The following is a 20,000-nucleotide window of genomic DNA, read 5'->3' on the forward strand; positions in this document are numbered from 1 at the left end:
GGGTGCTGGCAAAGACAATAGAACAAACAATAGAAGAGAGGACTTCCAGCCATTAAGAAGACAGAAACAAACTCCCAAATGGCTTCTCTGTGTTATCAAAAAAAAAAAAAAAAGGGCTCGAGATTTAGATCTATGAGGATTTCAATCCAAACTAGAAAGATGATATTTTTGCATCAGCCTCTATAGGTCATTCACTAATTGCAGAGAATGAAGCAGCAGCAAGTGTAATGGTGGAGCAGGTTTCCACTTAGGCCACAGAAAGTAAAGCCTTCACTCTCTTCCAAACAGATGGCAAATGCCCACAACAGCTGCCTGGATGCTGGAGACAGTGACAGAGGATGTGCCCTGGAGCTAACCAGTAAACTGAAATTTATCAGCTCTCTAAAGTCAAGAAAATCTTATGAAACACTAAATGCTAGAATGTTACTAATGTCTACTCAATAGACAATAATGATAGGCGAGATGAGGGGAAGATAAAGAGCACAAAATGGTTTATATATTTAATATAATGGTTTATTAGTTTATTAATAGTTATTTCATGGTTTATTAAACATTACAGTTGGGATTTTAAAAAATGAATAGATTTCATTCTGTATTATGCATATATACATATTATGCTACGATATGTAGCATATTTTAGGAGTTTTCTTCACCAAAATGGCAGATTCTAATCTTTAAAACAGCTAAAAAGAGTTTTTCAACAATACAGTTCTTGATGAAGAAATGTTCCTTAGATGTTATATTATAGCTTTTGCCTCCCTAGGTTTCTCGGTTTCTATAGGATGCAGTGCAATTAAATGCCATGCATTATGCCAGCTACTCCGCATGAAATTCTTATTTGACATTGTGGGAATAACAATTAAAACAAGATATGCTTGGAAATCTGTTGCAACAAATTTGGCTGTTCTGCTTCTATCAATATTCCTGGTAAAACAGCTGCTAGACGCACAAATTCAGGCTGCTATTGATGATCTACACAAAAAAGGTCTGTGATGGGGAAAGGGTTTGAATTAGTTACATGTTAATTCTGGACAATGCCAGAAAGAAAATATAGAGGCTAGCATTTTATAAGCATGCCAAACTTTGTTTTGAAAATGAAAAAAGCCGTTCTTCTTAAAACTTTGACTGTAAGTCAATCCATCTCCTACCCCTGGGTCTGATCTGATGAATTTTTAATCTGATTAACTTTTAGTTAAATAAAATTGAGTACAAAATGGAGTGGACTTAACCTAGCTGATAAATCCCTAGTTGAGAACCGAGGATTTGTTGCCAGAGACCCAGACTGCAATGATATGCTGATGAGGTAATGGAGGAGGAGATACAGACATCTGCAGCCCCATCAACTTGGAATATTATCTGTGTGGTCTCGGATCTCTCTAAGAAAGCAAAGTCGAAAGTGAAAAAAAGTTGTGTTGCTGCCAAGACACAACATCTGGCAGTAAACCTGGGAATAATGGACTCTTGTAAAGATACAGTAGTTTAGTCTCACACACATAGCTTTTCAGATCCAATTAATCTATAATAACATTTTTTAGATTAGACAAACTTGATGGTGGATATTTTTTTACCAGGGTGATAACTTGGAAAGCAATATAGCAGAGGCCTCTGGTCATTATTTTCCAGGGTTATGCTCTTAAATGTGTTATAGAAAGACCCCAGCATAAAAATATGGCAGGCTTCAGAAGACTCAGTTCTAAAAGTTGCCTAGGAAAGAAATCCTTTCCTTTGTTTCTCAGATTAATTGAACCCCAGTAAACATTAACCTGAGCTATATGGTAAATATCACGCTGCTCTGCTTATGTCCACTCGGTATCCATGTGAATAAGCCTAACACAGCAGGGGTGGGTTCTAAATTTTTTTACTACCAGTTCTGTGAGCGTGGCTTATTTTGTGGGTGTGGCTTGATGGTCATGTGACAATTATTTAGGATTTAGCAGAGGTACTGGTCTACCAGGCTTTTAACTGCTTGCAGAGCTGTACCGATCTACCCATTTATTTTTGCAGGCTCTGGTCTACCCATTTATTTTTTCAGGCACTGATCTACTCATGTATTTTTGCAGGCACTGGTCTACTCATGTATTTTTGCAGGCACTGATCTACTCATGTACTTTTTCAGGCACTGGTCTACCCATTTATTTTTGCAGGCACCGGTCTACCCATTTGTTTTCTTTTAACACTGATCAGCTGTAGGGCGGCCCTTTGAAGCCCCACAGCAAGAGTTTAAACAGTTTTTTCCCTCTAGCCATCAGCTGGGACTCAGGAGGCAGCAATAGATTGGGGGTGGGGCCAAATAAAAGGTAAGAAAAGGTGGGGGTGGGGGCGGGGCAGAATTGGTTCGGTGACATCATATCGTCACTGCTACCGGCTCGGAGGAACCGGAGGAACCGGGAGGAAACCACCACTGTAATACAGAGAGAATTAACCTAAAAGTGAATTGGATTTGCTGATAAAACAATCAACAGAAGCAGAAGTTCCAACTATGCCTGATAAAGTTGGAGCAATAATCCAAAACATTATAGCTATAAAATTGGAAGAATAATTTAAAACATCGATAGCTATAAATAGTCCCAGGGGAATACTTCGTGTCTGGATTCTAATGCTCATTTGAAAGAGACACGGGTTTCTATCACTTTTCCATATTCCATAGAGGAGTGTTTAGGCTAAAGACATTCTAGACTATTGGATCAGATATGACAAGGACAACTCCAATATCTTGGTTGTTCTGTCTTATGCAAAGTAGTTCAGACTAGACCTTCTAGATTTCATTTTCATGAATATTATTCATCTGTTCCAGATTTCTTTCAATTAGCAGTCTAGAGACTGACCAGGGATTTAGAACATTCAATTCACCTTCTAGATGTTATGCTGTTTTTCTGAGATCAGTTAAGACATTCAGTGAGCAAAACAAGAATACTTGTTGGATTCTTTAAGAAAGGGCTGTTTCAGAAGTTACCCAAATCATCATTTCTGTTTTCTGGAATTACATGATATTTTATTAACATATCATTTGTATTAACATGTTTCTTAAATTTTACAATGGAATTAGAAGACTATATCACTTCAGAATATAAAGTGGATCATTTCCTTGAAAAATATCTTTCTCAACATCTCACATCTAGAAAATGTGCAAATAATGTGAAACTGAAAGTTAATACATAGGATTTCCACAGGAAGAGAAAATCTTATGTCCTTGATTATTTCTTTAAAAGATTATTTCTTTTTTTAGGAACAGAACCTGTCAGGTAGGTAGCAATTTATAAAGCTATATGTCAAAACATTTAAATATTATTTACAGTAACATTATCCTTTGAAGGATCAATGACATTGCATGTAATGATATTCTTAAAATTATTTTGAAAAAAGTGCTGGCCTTCTTTCATTTTGCTTGTTGGAGATTTTTTATTGTTTTGTGATCCTAGAGTTAGACAGTAAAAGAGCAGTAAAGGAATGGAAAACTCTAAATGAGCTAGGTTTTCTAAGGACAATATTATATATCATTTGGAGGCATTAATCAATTATCTAATTGGTATGCCTAGATAATCCACATTTGCAAATATGTTTTATTGAATCCATGTTTAAAATGTTAGGTGTGTAGCAAAATATATAATGGCAGTGAGTTTATTCAGTACATTTCCACAACTTTATATAATCAGTGGTAACAAAATAGGAAAAGCAATAGCACTTAGACTTATATACCACTTCATAGTGCTTTACAGCCCTCTCTAAGCAGTTTACAGAGTCAGCATATTGCCCACAAAAATCTGTCAGTAAAACCCTCATTTTACCAACCTTGGAAGGATGGAAGGATGAGTCAACCTTGAGCCGGTCAGGATCGAACTCCTGGCAGTTGGCAGAGTCAGCCTGCAATACTGCATTATAACCACTGTTCCACCACGGCTCTTGCATATGACTGAAGGCTGCTATCATGATATTAGGGATGACATTTTTCAGTCCAAGGATCTCATACCTCCAGATAAGGCTATGGAAATTCAGCTACTAATGATTTTTGGCACAATTATTTGCAATTTTTGTGCTTCAAGTGGAGCAAAAGAAATGAGCCTCAATGATTTTACAATGTTAAATCCCCAAATAAGAAGGGGGTGAGGAGTCCCAAAATGTTCAGTCTCAAAACTCAGTTACATCTCTGAAAACACAGAATAGTCAGTCTTCTGCAACTTTCAGGGAAAAATACATCATCTAGCTAGAAAAAGACCCCCTTCCTATTCAGATCCAAATCTACTGCAAACTGGATTTCTTGCATGTTAACTTATGTAACGCAGGTTTTTTTTGCGAATGCAGATTTTCCACTTTTATAAACTATAAAAAGTATGAAGTGGTCCTAAACTTCTGCAGTCAAACTCTGATTTTAATATTATATTGAATTGGCTTGGTGTAAAACTTTGGATGGCCTGACATCAACTTAATGGAAATTCACCACTGACACATGCATAGTATTATTTCACTATAGAGTAAGAGACTGCAGATAAAAAGCTTAGTCAGGATCAATTTCATTTGATAAAGCTATTTTAATGTTAATTAATAAAGCTACTTTAATACTAATTGCACCATCTCTATATCCAGGATCACTTTTCTTTATTCCATTCTATTTTCTTGAGCTCTTAGCCTTGGGCTTTTTCCAAACTAGGTGGGCTCCCAAGTTATGATTGTAGTCAGAGAAACTTTTCACCAACTCCATCTGCTGAAAAGGCTACAAAAGCACTTGAGGAATTCAGATTTATATTTTCATTACTCTGAGACTGCTCTTGATGCCTCTTGAGCTTTAGCTTATACAGAATTCAGCAATCCTACTGAATTATACTTTGGTGACATTATATTTTGGTATTAGAACTGACTTCATATGGTTTTCTGAGAAGTATTCAAGGTGGCAGAGTTTTAATTTATGCAGTTACAATTGTTACACTGCATCACAATCTCCTGAGAAAAAAAACGAAAGCCTTCATTTTCTGAAACAATCCAGAAACCAAAGATTCACGTATAAGTATTTCTTTGATTTCCATGAAGTTTTGCTAATAACGCCTAAGCTTCTTTTGAAAAAAAGATATAAGGTCTTCCCCCCAAAAAACCCTTGCTTGGCTTTTATAGTTAAATAAATTATTTACACTAGAGAATAATTTTGTTTGTTAAAATGTACAAATTAACGATCTGCTCCAAATCGTTATAATGCTGAAATTAACTAGCTATGATTGTGTGTTTAGGACTACATCAATTTTAAATAAATCTGACCTGGTTTCAAACCTCTTAGCCCCCTCAAAAATTACATAGACGGCATTGCTGAATTTGCTACTTGCTTTGAATCCTTGAGGCTTACTGTGCAATTATAAAAACATTTAAGTATGAGAATGCTAGAATCTGATGAAAAATTCCTGCATTGTCCCATGAGTTATGAGAATACTCATGTTGGCAATATTTTTGGGGCACTTAACTAGTGAACCAAAGTCCAATAGACAGATGAGGAAAGTTTTTGAAATCATTCATTATTAGAATGTTCTGTTCCTTCCATCATATCAATTGTATTACAGGTAGTCCTCGACTTACAACTATTCATCTAGTAACCATTCGAAGTTACAATGGCACCCAGACCGTTTCTCACACTTATGAATGTTGCTGCATCCCTGTCACATGATCAAAATTCAAGTGCTTGGCAACTGGCATATATTTATGACGGTTGCACTGTCCCAGGATCATATGATCACCATTTTAATCTTCCCAGCCTGACTTCCGACCATTAAGTGAAACCAGATTCACTTAATGACCACACAATGTATTTAACAAGTGCAGTGATTTGCTTAACAACTGTGGTAAAAAAATATTGTAAAATGAGGCACAACTCACTTAATAACTGCCTTGCTTAGCAACAGGAATTTTGGATTCAATTATAGTTGTAGGTCGAGGACTACCTGTCCAGCAATTATAGCTTTTGAGCATAGATTGTTATAAAATATTTTGGGTTTTTTTTAAAAAAAACTCTGCTTTGAAGCATAAACTTATTTGAGCCCTCTGCTCAACTTAACATTCTTTTAGTTGTGCCCTATGTTAATAGTATTTTTTGTCTCCGTTCATTTTTGTCCAATGAGTCTATCTTTTAATAAATAGGATTTGATGAGAAAACACATCTAAATAATATTTTAACTGATTAGTTTTGTCGTCTTGAATGAGCAATATTGATCAAGTGACCATTTCAAATACATGAGCATGGCTTGGATGACATCCTCCAACTGGCCCTTATTATCCTGCTAAATTGGACTATGCCATGGGCTCTTTGAATAAGATAGTCTATTGATCTAAATCAGGGGTGAAAAAATGTCATCCTCCAGATGTTGCTTAATTATACCTTCACCATTGGCCATGCTGAGAAGCACAGTTTAGCAGACATCTGGAAAGCCACAGATTCCTTACTCCCAAACTAGATCAATAAGACTATCTACAGCAACAGCTGAGAACACCACAGTATGCTCAAACAGCAAAATAATCCACTAATTTATGCACCAATCATTGGTGAATCTACAGAAGAATATCTTTAAACTTGATTCAGCAGACATGGAATGCTTATCTGGTTTTAGTTGTCACATACAGGGAGTCTTCAACCAGAATTGAGCCCAAGATTTTTATTGCTAAATGAAACATTTGTTAAGTGAATTTTGCCCCATTTACGACCTTTGGTGTCACAGTTGTTAAGTGAATCATTGCAGTTGTTAAGTTAGTAGCATGGTTGTTAAGTGAATTTGTCTTTCCCATTGACTTTCTTTGTCAGAAGGGCACAAAAAGTGATCACATGACCCTGGGACACTGCAACTGTCGTAAATATGAGTCAGTTGCTAAACATCCGATTTTTGATTGTGTGACTATGTGACTAGCAGTTCTAAGACTATGTGACTAATGGTTCTAAGTGTGAAAAACAGTCATAAGTAATTTTTTTTCAGTGCCATTGTAAATATGAATGGCCACTAAGTGAACTGTTGTAAATTGAGGACCACCTGGAATTCTCAGTGCAATTAAAGGGATATTTATACACTAGTTTCTATCACATCTTCTAAAAAACATGTTTAGAAGTTCAACCATAGATAAACCTATGCCTATAAGTCAATCATATAGAATAATTCAACCTACATACAAAACATATACAGTTTTGAACAATTAGATTATGTAATTATCACATAAGTATGTCTATCTTTTAGTTAGGGAAGGACAGTAGGTTAACATTCTTAAATAGATGAGCTGTATTATTTCTATATTCTAAAAAATCTGCAGAAGTTGCAATGGGAAATATTCAAATATGGCCGGTATGAATTCCTAAATTCCTTACCCACTTAGGAATAAATTTGTTCACTGAACAAATGACACAGCACTTCCACTTTCTGAATGTTGTTTGTATATTTTGTTTGTGTATTTTTAAAATGTAACAATTATTTAATCTAACGAAGAAATTGTTTGGATTATATCAAAGAAATAATCCAAACAATAATTCAAAACAAACAAAAAAAAAAAACACGCTGAAGATCAAGGCTACTACATAAAGGTATGGCATTGCTAATGATGTTAAAACAATTTTAATGTTAGAGGATATTTAAAACATCGAAATATTATCTAAAACTGTAAATGTTCATCTTGTGACATAAAAGTACAGCAAGTTAATATGTAGAAAAATATGGCATTTTGAGTGTACATTTCACTATGTACATTTGTTATTTTATTAATATAACAAAGTCTTTAACTCCTATGATACTGAAATATGAATAGTATATTGAAGTAAATAGTATATTCTATTTTATGCATTAAATACTCCTAGGTGCTTCCATAATTGAGATATATTTTAATAATGCAAACCTTAGTTGTGCTTGTCTGTCTTCATATTTGTGGCCTTATTTGGTGATACTCTTCCCATGAGTACTATAGCTAAATATAGAGATTTCTGCTATCCATTAAAGACTGAATTGCAGCATACTCTTTTATAGATATATTATGAAAAACAGGATTTTTCCCTTTGATGCATCTTAATTTGTAGTTTCTGCGATAGCATTCCTTTAAATTATTTTGAATCTCATCCTCTCTTCTGATAGAGAAGTACAGAGATCTTGAAAATGCTACAGATTTCAATAATCAAATGTCTACCAAAGGTAATTCATGTATCGAAGCAAAGATCATGAGAGTCAACATATGATGAGGGGAACTGTTCTCCATTTTTACTACAATATTCAGAAGCTGGAGAATTACTTTTTAATTACATCCTACAATTATATGTGCCTCTCCAATTAGCATTATATGAGGAAATTTAACCCAGATTGTCTTTATACAAAATGAAATATAAAATGTAAACAACATATAATGTTTATAGATACATACAAGCACACTATTATTCCAATGCTTTAAACAGGTTTCTAATATCAAATATTTTTCCTTTGGTAAAAAAAATCAAACCAGAGTGAACAATAATAATATATCCTACTAATCAAGTATCATATCTTCAATAAAATATAACAAACATCAATAAAACAAGTAGAAACAAAGAGAAAATGAACCATTAATAAAAAGTTCAACTATATTATTATGGTATTTAAGTCTAAGTACTATTGCTATTGCTCATAAATGCCAGATACATAAATGAATCAATCAGACAATAATTGCCAATAAAGCTGATAACTCAAACATTTCTTGGGGAAGAATAACCCAAAATCAGGAGGCCACCACAGAGAAGGTTTCATATCATTATTCAATACATTTCAGTGTTGATAGTACAAAATAGGTCTCCCATTGAGTTGTTTGATACAGGAGAAGTTGTTTCTTTGGATAACTGAGCCCAAGTCATTTAGTACATTGTAAATCATTAATAATGTTGTAGCAACCCAGAAATGAATGAATGAATGAATGAAGAAACGAATCTTGAAACAATGTTAATCTCTATCACTTATACCTGTTAGAATTCTTGAGCCAGGCTAACTTACACCTTATTATAAAATCTCTAGCAAGATTATTGGAGTATGAATAAAATATACTCATACACAGAGTAGCTGTATTGCAGGGGTGTCAAACTCAAGGGCCAGGAGCCAGATCTGGCCCATGGGGTACTTAGATTTGGCCCGCGAGGCTGCCCTGGAAACAGCAAATGACCGGCCTGAAGTGCTTCTGCCAGCTCCATTTTCAGCTTTCACAGCCTTCTGCAACCCTCTTCCAGTGAAAATGAAGTTTGTTTTTTGCTGGCCAGAGCTCAGGAGCCTTTTGCTGATAGAGCACTTGGGCTGCCACAGGTGCCCCCAACAGGAATGGCGTTGAGCTGGCCATGCCCATCCCAGCCACACCCACCCTGGCCTCCTGAGGTCAAACACAACACTGATGCAACACTCAATGAAATTGAGTTTGTCACCCCTGCTGTATTGGATTAAAGAAGTACATTTCTCCTTCTAGATTTATTCATTTCCAGAAGATGTTATTTACCTCAATCTTGGATCTGACCCACCATCTTGTCTAAATTCAGATCAGTTTATTAGTCATTACCATCTACTTTACATATGCCTTCGTGGCCTCAGATGATATAGAGAAATGATTCAGATGTCATGTTACTTCTCTTTCCTAGATTTTTTTTAATCTTATTTCTCATTGATTTCACATAGATCAAAGATTTACAACTTTAACTGGGCCAGAGGCTGTGTTTGGTCTTTAACCAGCATGTAAGTGACCGCTTTCTCGAAAACAGAGGATAAGATCAAGATAAAAGTTTAATTTTAATTCAGCCAGATTACATTTTATATTATTACCCTTCAGTCTTATATTGGATAATTTTTGCTTTATGCCTCATTAAAAAGTATAATTTGGTAGTAACTTTTGAAAATAGTTGGCCTGAGTCCAAAACTTCAAAAAACCTTGTACAACTCTGATATGAGATGAAGTTATCTCCATTGGTGTTTAAGTTTTTAAGCAATTTATTATCTACAAAATTAAGGTACTTACTACTAACTTAAATAATTGAAAATAAATATGCATGCTGCATCTTATTTTTCTCCACTGTATATCTAAAAATCTGTATACTGTTACTAATAGTTTGAATGTAACTAAAAATTATATTCTATATCAAGGGTAAACTATACAAGTATACTCACAATAATGTAAGTTAGATGTGCTGTTGTTGTCTTTGTTATATCCTGGCAAACATTCTCTCTTTATCAAAATTATACAACTATGTTTTTACATTACTTTTTAAAATTAGAAGCCTTGTTTGTATTACTGCCATAGTATGTAATGTATGTAAAGTAATAGAAATATTATTACTTTTCCCCCCTCACATTGTATTTAATACTTTGGGGTTCTATTTATTGATTCTTTTTGGGGTATCTATTGGGGTATCTATTTATAGATACCTTTTATGTTTTTACTTTGTTCCCATTTTTTAAAAATTACAATACATTCCTTTTGCATTATCTTGATATTTAATACATTTATGTAAAATTTACATTATTTTACATTGGTTTGTGTGTTTAAATGATAGTTATTATTTGAAATATGCACTGCCAATTATCTTTTGGTTGTTTTTTAAATTCACTGAGATTGTCTTTGGAATTAAATATATTGTTTTCTTTTCCATTTTCTTTTATTTGGAGTGTCATGTGAGAAAGACATTAATTTAATAGCTCTAGAAACTATGCATTGGAAAGGTTTTATTGATATATTATCAGTTTAACTTTTTATTGACTCCCACAAAATTATATGGAATACGTATGTGCTGGATATATAAATATATGTGTGCAAGTCTGTATGTGTACATGTATAGTGATTGTAAAACAGTGGCCCCCAACCTTTTGGGCACCAGGGACCGATTCCATGAAGAGAAGTTTTTCTGTGGACCGGAGGGCGCATGATTTCACATGCTGCCTGCATCCTGCAGGTGGGGCTTTGCTTGTTTGCACCGACCAGTTGCTGGCATATCATGGACCAGTGCCGATCCACGGATTGGGGTTGGGGACCCCTGCTGTAAAACAACTTTGCCTCCCAATTTTCTTTTCTTTTATATATTAATTTATGCCATCAACCATATGACAAAAAATAAAGAATAAAGATAGAGATCTTGAAATGCAGTAAAATGTTTCTGGGACTCATTCTAAAAATAAATCTGTTCATTACTATTTGAAATGCTTTTAAAACTTTTCTTTTTTTAATTATATTTTTAAAAATTTTAATGGATCTAATGGCCTAGGTTAGTACATATTGAATAAATACAACTGAAATGCTATTTTTCTTTCTTTTACAAAATTATTATCCACATTCTAGTATATGATCTAGCAGGTGAAATTGGTTATTCATCCTCATGCCTTCTTTAAATATATATGTTATTAAACTCTTTGACTGGAATATGATCCTATGACTAAATGTCTATGGAGATTCTCAGTCATCCAAGTCCTGGTTGTCCCAAAAGTGTTTTTTCAAAAAGCAACTGTGAACTTTCTTTGTTTTTTCCTTGAAGATGTTTTGCTTCTCATCCAAGAAGCTTCTTCAGTTTTGACTGAATTGTGGTGAATGCAAGGATTTATATTCCTTGCAGTCATCCAGTCATTTCAGAATGCTAACAACCAGATGACTGCAAGGAATATAAACCCTTCCATTCCCATTGTTCAGTCAAAACCGAAGAAGCTTCTTGAATGAGAAGAGAAACGTCTTCTCAAAGGAAAAAACAAAGAAAGTCCAGTTGACTTTTGAAAAAGCACCCTTGGGGCATGTATAACTAAATGTTTGGAACTGCCCTAGTGACATATAGTTTTTATATAACTGTGTTTCTAGACAGCGCTTTTGTAACTAGTATATTCTAGAGCAGGATTTCTCAACCTTGGCAACTTTAAGTTACATGGAGTTTGATTCCCAGAACTCCCCAGAATTCTGTGAGCTGAAATCCACACATCTTAAAGTTGCCAAGGTTGAGAAACAGTACTTTTAGAGGTTCCATTGTTCTTTACATGAGCCTTGTAAACATCCCACAGAAGTTTTCAGCCAACAATGATCTGTCATTGGCCTCTGCAGAAGGGAAAGTCTGTCTTTCACAGCAGCCCGGAAATGCAATAAACTCCTATCAAATTAAGAAAAGAGGTGTCTATCTTCAGGCTGTTAGAGAGAAGTAGATGGGCTTGAAGGATGGGCTTCAAAAATCAAGCAGCTGTCAGAAGAGAAATCTCTTTCATTTTCTATCAGTCCACTTTTTGCAACTCCGGATCACTTATGGATTGCATGTTAGTTGCAAAGTATAAGAAGCCTTTACACACTGCTCTTAAACTGGATTGAATTCATACACATTGTGCATCTTATTATACATGTTTTTAATGGCAGGATGAATGGTCTCTTGATAAAAATATTATTTTGAAATGAAAAACATATTTCACAGATTTTTTTGAAACTGCCACCGTTATTATTTTTATAAATGACTCAAGGTGGCAATTGTACCTAATATTCCTTCCTTTTCCTATTTTATCTTTCGCAACAATCCTGTGCGGTGGGTTGGGCTGAAAGAGACTGACTGGTCCAAAATCACCCAGATGACTTTCTTGCCTAAAATGGGACTAGAACTCGCAATCTCCTGGTTTTTAGCCTGATGTCTTCACCAAACTGGTTCTATTTGATGGTTCCTGTGGATTGTTCCTTACCATGAACAAATCATAGCTTTAGGATTACATTCTCTTTTTATTCCCTGATCCCCCTCATTATGCACTACACTCCCTCTTCCTTATATGATTTGCACTGAAAATCAAAATCTCTGTAGGCAACTTTATCAACTTTATTTCATGAATATATGGTCAACATGATCGGCAAGGAACATTCCTTAAATAACATATGGGTAGAACCACAAATCAATTTTTTTCTACTTTGAGATCTGAGATGAGATTTGGACTGGTCCAATTTAAAACACAGTTATTCCACTGAAATTCTTTCATAATGATGCTAAACAATATCTTTGTGGCATAATGTTATCTTAGAGCATTGGAAGAATTCAGTGGCACTGTTGAAAGGATTATTACATCAACACTACCCATTCCAAAGAAGTAAAAAATGCAGACCCCAAAAATACATTTTCAGTATATATACTTTGAATGAGATACATACCCACAGAGACATATATGCACACATACATAAATATAAATATATGTGTGTGTTTGTGTGTATACATTTAAGAATACATATTGAAAAGACATTTTCTTTCATATATCATATAAATTAAACATAAAGATATAATCTAAGAATAAATGTATAAGCAAAATAAGTTACTTTGCATGCAACTAAATTTTAGTAGATATTAAGTAGAAACAATTTTTTTTTTAGGAAGAAGAGGCAGAAATGAAGGCTTTGTTAGTGTTAATTTCCTCATTTATGGGGCCAGAGAGACAATATTTACACCATGGTGCAGAAAATTTATCAGTTTCCCCTTTAACTGATGCTGCCACAATCTGGAGAAGTCGAGCCAGTCTGATGCAGCGATCAGACTTTGGTCATAGCTACTTGAAAAAATAAAATAAAATAAAGCACTTTCTGATGATAGACAAATGTGTCTTGTTAGCAACAGCCAAAAAGCGCTTGACTTGTACTAATAACAAAAAGGCCATGCTGGTCACCATGGGTCTAAAGACGAAGCACCCTGTCACTGCCTTGGTTGGGAAATTAGCAAATAATGTTCCTTTTCTTTGATAAATGGATGACAGTTCTCTCTCACCAATCATTTTTTAACATTTTGATGCATGTCTATGATCCCGCCGGAGGAACAGAAAAGTTTACTGGCCCTCAATTTTCAGATGATGAATGGAACACTCTAAATGTGCGATTTCTGTATGAGGTATAGTTCATTTTAAGCACTTCGAGTAAATGGGTGTCACTGATTAGAACAAATAGTCTACTTGTGCAATAGCACAAATGGTATGTCTCATTCTTCTGGTCTCCTCTGAGACAGAAAAGAAGAGGGACAACAATGACCATGTAATACTTATTGGAACCACAGCTGTTTAAACTGAACAATTTTAGGTGATCCAAACATCTAATCACCATGACAGGTTACTAAAACACTTCTTTTTAATGTTTGTTATTGGCCTAATTAAATGCTTATTGTGCTAAGAATCTAAAGCCGCATAAAAAGATATTGCTAAAGAGAATGCTTTTTTTCTGTTTCTGCTTCCATAAAATGTTTCAGGTTATACATGTCTGTTAAATTATAAAATGGGAAACCATTGGTTGAAATCATTTTAAAAATCAAATTAGAACACAGATGTAATCCTATAGGAAGACAATATTATCTGTCCTACTTTCTTCCTGACAATCGGTATTAGCCCAACATCTGATAAACGAATGTCTAATCCCGTAAAAAGAGAATGCTGTTTTAGTGATAATGAAAAAGTGAAATATATATAATCTTTAAGAGTGCGAAAATATGGCAGCAATTGTTCTTTTAAAAGGCTAGCTCACAAATGTGAGCAAATCACTATTTGTGTTTTATTAATTATTTTTCACAATAGCAGAGCTCTTCTGTGGTAACGAACCATAATTGAATATGTACAAGAAATGATCAGATGGTTTGAATTTAACTAAGGCATTAGCATTTAGTTTAGCATAGTAAAAATAGTATGATTTGTGGGAGGCAATTAACAATCATTTGCTCTGTGGATACAAGTAATTTGTTTAAAGAGCACTGACCTATGAGACAGCTAGTTTGTGTTGGCTGTGATGGAAAGGAGCTATTGACTCTGAACACAGTGTAACAGCCCCATTGGAGAAAAAAATCACACTGGAATTTACACAAAAGGTCCTTAAAACACTTAAAGCTTGAGGTCTTTTCATAAGGTGAAGTGGGTTAAAATGATATAAACTAGCCAAAGTAGAATCAGATACAGATAGGCAAAATATGGAACCTTCAAAGAAACAGCAATCACCTAGCTACAAAAATAAATTATTTTCCATATTATTTTTGGAAGAGTAATTTTTAGCCCATAAATATTCTATTAACTGAGTGATTATTTTCTAAGATTTCACAAGAAAGAAATAGAGTGTGTCCAGAAATGATTGTTGTTTTCTTAGGTGAAAAGTATTACAGACCTAGGAAAATAAATAAATATTTTTTTAAAAAAATGTATTCATTTATCATATGGTATAGCTGCCCAATCTCACATGAAGGTGGCTCTGGATAGCAGACAACATTTAATTGAAAAAACCAATACGTGAAAACTGAACTTAAAAATAACTATTAAAAAGGTAATAAAAAACAAGAGAGAGTGATATTAGTCACATTAAGGGAGCCATCACAACATCTCCTTGGTGTCCTAATAACCCTCAGGCCTCGTGGCATAATCAGATTTTGAGGGACTTGAAGAATGTGATAGGGCTGTAGCTAACTTCACTTCCAAGAGGAGAAGATTCCCTAAAGCAGGTGCCACAACAAAGAAGGCCCACTTTTTGGGACCTGCCAAATGTAATTCCCAAGCAAATAGAATCCATAGCATGACTTGTCTGCCAAATAGTTCAGACTCAACATTTGGTCTCTTGGATTTGCTTTCTCTAAAGTACCCATAGTTTGTTGTATTTAGAGTATGTGTGTTAAAATTACATCCTGCATTAGTATTAACTTCTTTATTTGAGCAAAAGTTAACCATACGAAGGAAGAGAGAGGAAGCAGCTAAGATGAAAACAACCACCTAAACCAAGCCAAACTTAAACAGTAATATCCGCTAACATTGACCTGTAGTTGTAACCAAAGTCAATACATTGCTAAGTTTTTCTTTTGTCTATAAGTTATGCAAAATTCACCGAATTTGAAAACAGTAATTCACTTTACCAAGAAAATAGTAACATGTATTCATCCAAGTAATTCAGTTTCGTAAAGCTACCTATATAATTATTTCCCACACTTTCAGCGGCGTGCTTAAAAATACTAACTGTAACATAATTTCATTTAGGAGCATACAAATCACAATTTTGGTATAATCAAATAACATTGCATGGCTTGTAATGTCATTAAAAAGTAACCTGATATATTTCGTGTAAGAACCGCCAATGACTACTAGCAAATAAAATGATGAATCAACCTTCAGAAAACTCCTTAATTTGAATACACCAGGATTTTATTCTTTCAGGTAAGAACTATTTTAATTGTCATTAAACAAGCAAGTGATACATGACTTGACAAATATTAAAACAAGTATTACACTCAATTATTAATTTGCACCGTTCTCTTTTAAATGCAGCAAATATCTCATTAATTTAATTTTAGGTGCCCACCAGTTTATATTTTACAGTCTGGAAGGCAATTTACTAACTGGCAATTACATACAGAATGATTGTTAATTCTGCTCCTAAGTGCTAGCTGCTTGAAAACTGTTACGTCTCTCTAATTTCTGACCTTCTTACAACAAGGGTGAGGTACATTGGGAATAGCAAGGCCTAGCAAAGAAGAGCTGGACATGTCATTTGTGACTCATTCTTTTAATTCACCGTGCTAATCAACTGAACTGCCACAATCTCCCAAGGTAATTGTATCTTTACAATAGTTGAAAGCAGCAGGCTAAAAGGCATAGATAGATGGTATAAGGGACCATCCCATCCTTCTGAGAATTAGCACAGCAACCGCTCTCTACATGTGGCTCATGGAGTCTGGGATTGTGGGGTGTTTTAAATTGGGTAGTTTTATATCAACATACACGTATCCTTTAAATGCCTCCACTTCTGTACTTTGGAAGCTTCTTTTGCACACTATACCCTTGTTTCGTTCTTCTCCAGCTTTATTACCCTTTGTTCCACCTCATGCTGAGAAGGTTAAATGTTAGAATGCCAAGCCAGACTGCAAGCATGGTGGGATACTGATGAGAACCAGATGCCCTGGAGATTCTAGCCCTCCCTCTTATGGGACGACATAATTTTCATATTGTGAAATACAGTGAAGTTTGGCTCAGTTTTCAGTGGTGAGTGTAATTTCCAATGATTATCTCATTGTCCCCATCAATTTCGGGGCAATACAAATCAGACTGAAGTTTCCAGGTCAGACAGGCTGTGACCTTACCCTTCCTCTTACTTTCTCTAGCCATGTAGTACCTGAGACGTGTAGTAACTTGTAGCTTTTTTTATTTGTAGGCTTCCAGTAAATTAATTGCAGCCAGAACGGCTTTGATTCTCTGAAATGTCATTTGTTCACATGTACTATGACTTCTTGGGACAAAGAATACATTGACCAATGTAGGAGTGTGGATTTTAAAACAGTGGCAAATTGTGAAAATTGCCATCAATTTTTGTAAAAAAATTAAATTTATCTGCTAAGACTGGATTCTCATTAGTACATGCAATAAAGTCATTAGAACTACTCATTTAGTTTGGAACTTATTATTTGCTGCTTTTAAAAACAAAACAGTCCTATACAAACATACACACACTACATATACAAACACACATACATTGCTACTTAAATAGTAATCAGAGCTAATACTGAAGAAAATATCAAAATTATTGCGTAACAGTCCAGAACTTGTAGTATCACACTTGCAATATTACACTTCCGATCTATATTGTCTGCTGCAGAAATTATAGTGAAATTCTCTCTCTCTCTCTCTCTCTCTCTCTCTCTCTCTCTCTCTCTCTCTCTTTCTCTCTCTCTGTCTCTCTCTGTCTCTCTCTGTCTCTCTCTCTCTCTCTTTCTGTCTCTGTCTCTGTCTCTCTCTCTCTCATCATGTTGTCAACTTTTACGGGACCGCCTGCTACCACCAATAGCCTCCCACCGGCCAGTACGCTCCCATAGAGAGGGGCTCCTCCGGGTGCCGTCGGCCAAACAATGTCAGCTGTCGGCCCCTAGGGGGAGAGCCTTCTCTGTGGGGGCACCTACGATTTGGAACGAGCTCCCCCCGGAGATACGTAGGATCCCGGATCTGCGCACCTTCCGCCGCGCGCTTAAGACTTTTCTATTTTATCAAGCTGGCCTGGCCTAAATCTTCCCCTTTTTAAATGTGGAAATTTTAAATTTTTAAATTTTAAATTCGTCTTATTTATAGGGGTATGGGTAAGGCGTTTTAAATTGGGGAGCCATTTTAGATTTAATTCTGTTTTAAACGTATTTTAATTGTTTATATTGTATGTTTTTAATTTTGGCTGTTCACCGCCCCGAGTCCTTCGGGAGAGGGGGCGGTATAAAAATCTAATAAATAAATAAATAAAATAAATAAACTTAACTATTTAAAAAACATAACAGCTAGATTGCTTATTTAACTTTATTTTGGTCATTAACCAACACATAAGAGCTGGGTTAAAAAGATCAAAATAAATGCGTTATGATTTATCTCTATGGAACCTTTTCAATGATCTACTGCTGCTATTTTCTCATGAGGTTGCCAGAGGGCTTTCAGGTAATTTATTGTTAGTTTATTGCAACTTAAATACAGTACATTTGCATTTGAAGTCTAAGGTTCAGTCACTTCAGAAAACTTTTTAGAAATTTAGGATTTAACTAGAAGCTATGCACGGACATTGGTTTCTAACCAGACTAATAGCGAAATGCTCCACCCTTTTGTACTTGCAGAATGAAATCACATGTGACTATGGAAGAGGCAAAATTTGCACCAAAATGTCATCCTCCATAGTCATTTCTTATTCCGTCATGTAGACACCTATATGGATGATCGAGTTTAGCCATCAGGCATGATTTTTTTAGATATCCACAATAAAGACTCTTAATACTTAGACAATTAGTATTTAGCCTTACTTTTACTCATCTTTTTTTTTAATTGTGTGTTAAAACAACAACCACAGACCATTTTATAATTAATTCCAAATATTTTCAAATGGGACAATGGGGGGGGGGGAGTGCTATTTCAATATGTATTCAAATTTAGTATTAGTTTAAGATTTATGCATTATTGTAATCTATCTTGTATATTTTTGTCTTTTTATACTAGTCCTATGCTTTATATAGACTCATTTTTAATGAGTCTACCAACACTCTACAGGAATCATATGTACGATAAACAAATCAGTTGAGTTTTTTCCTTGGGATTATGCATTCCCCCCAAAAATACATATTTGGCTTAAAGATGGGGCTATCTACATGCCCTATTGATACCAAAGACTCTTTTTCTTTTCAAATCTGATACCCTAAAAAATATCCAACATGGCATCATCATAATCAACGATTATTTCCTTTACTTTGGGTACGACATATGTCCATCACATATGACATTGATGTTCTTTTTACAGATTTTTATCTAATTCTTTATTTAAGAATTCTAATGAAATATTTAGAAATGGTTCTTGAGAAAGCCCATTTCACATAAGTTCTGACCAACTCTCTGATTTACTTTTTGAAAACTTAAACACAATTTAAATACACATTAGCTAACATCATCAGAATACTTCTCTTTTTCCACTATATAAATATTCTCATTCTCATCTCCCCGCCCCCCCCCCCCCACACACAGTACATTTAAATTTTCTCATAAACCTCTTACACTAGGATAAATCTATCAGAGGCAGTTCAATTAATCTGGATCAAGTGACTGGATAATTTAAAATATGAAAGTGACACTTTTTTCCTCATATTTCCAACTCTATTGGAAATATGATTTTAAGTTTTACATACCCAGATTTAATATTTCTCATGGCCACAGAAAGCTTGCCAATAAAAATCTTTCTCCCACACGTAGATTACACACATACATACATATACAATTTACATAGGATCAGTACAACTTATAAACCATTGTGTTCATTCTTGATATCATGTTCCTACTGACAAAATTGTCAGTAAAAATTATTACAATTTATGACTACATTTGGCTTTTTAATCTGGTATGCTCTTTGGTTTTTTTTTTTTTTTTGAGTAAACAATAGTTTACATACAAAGAGGTTAGTATTTGCAAAAATTGAATTTGTTTCTGTTTTCATTACATGTCACAGTAATACCTGCTTATAATAATTACTGTAACCACAATTGATGCCTACAATATATGTATAATGAAGTCTACATTTATGAAATATAGAGTTAAACAAAAATA

General features: G+C 34.6%; 1 protein-coding gene across 1 annotated transcript in view; it reads right to left on the reverse strand.

Moving 5' to 3' along the window:
• EBF3 (EBF transcription factor 3) overlaps window positions 1-20,000 on the reverse strand; it is a 201,948-nt gene that overhangs the window by 35,851 nt on the left and 146,097 nt on the right. The gene's annotated exons all lie outside the window — the stretch shown is intronic.

This window comes from Pituophis catenifer, unplaced genomic scaffold (genome assembly GCF_029215685.1).
Source record: "Pituophis catenifer annectens isolate HBS135680 unplaced genomic scaffold, rPitCat1.0.hap2 SCAF_6, whole genome shotgun sequence".
Classification (NCBI taxonomy): Eukaryota; Metazoa; Chordata; class Lepidosauria; order Squamata; family Colubridae; genus Pituophis; species Pituophis catenifer.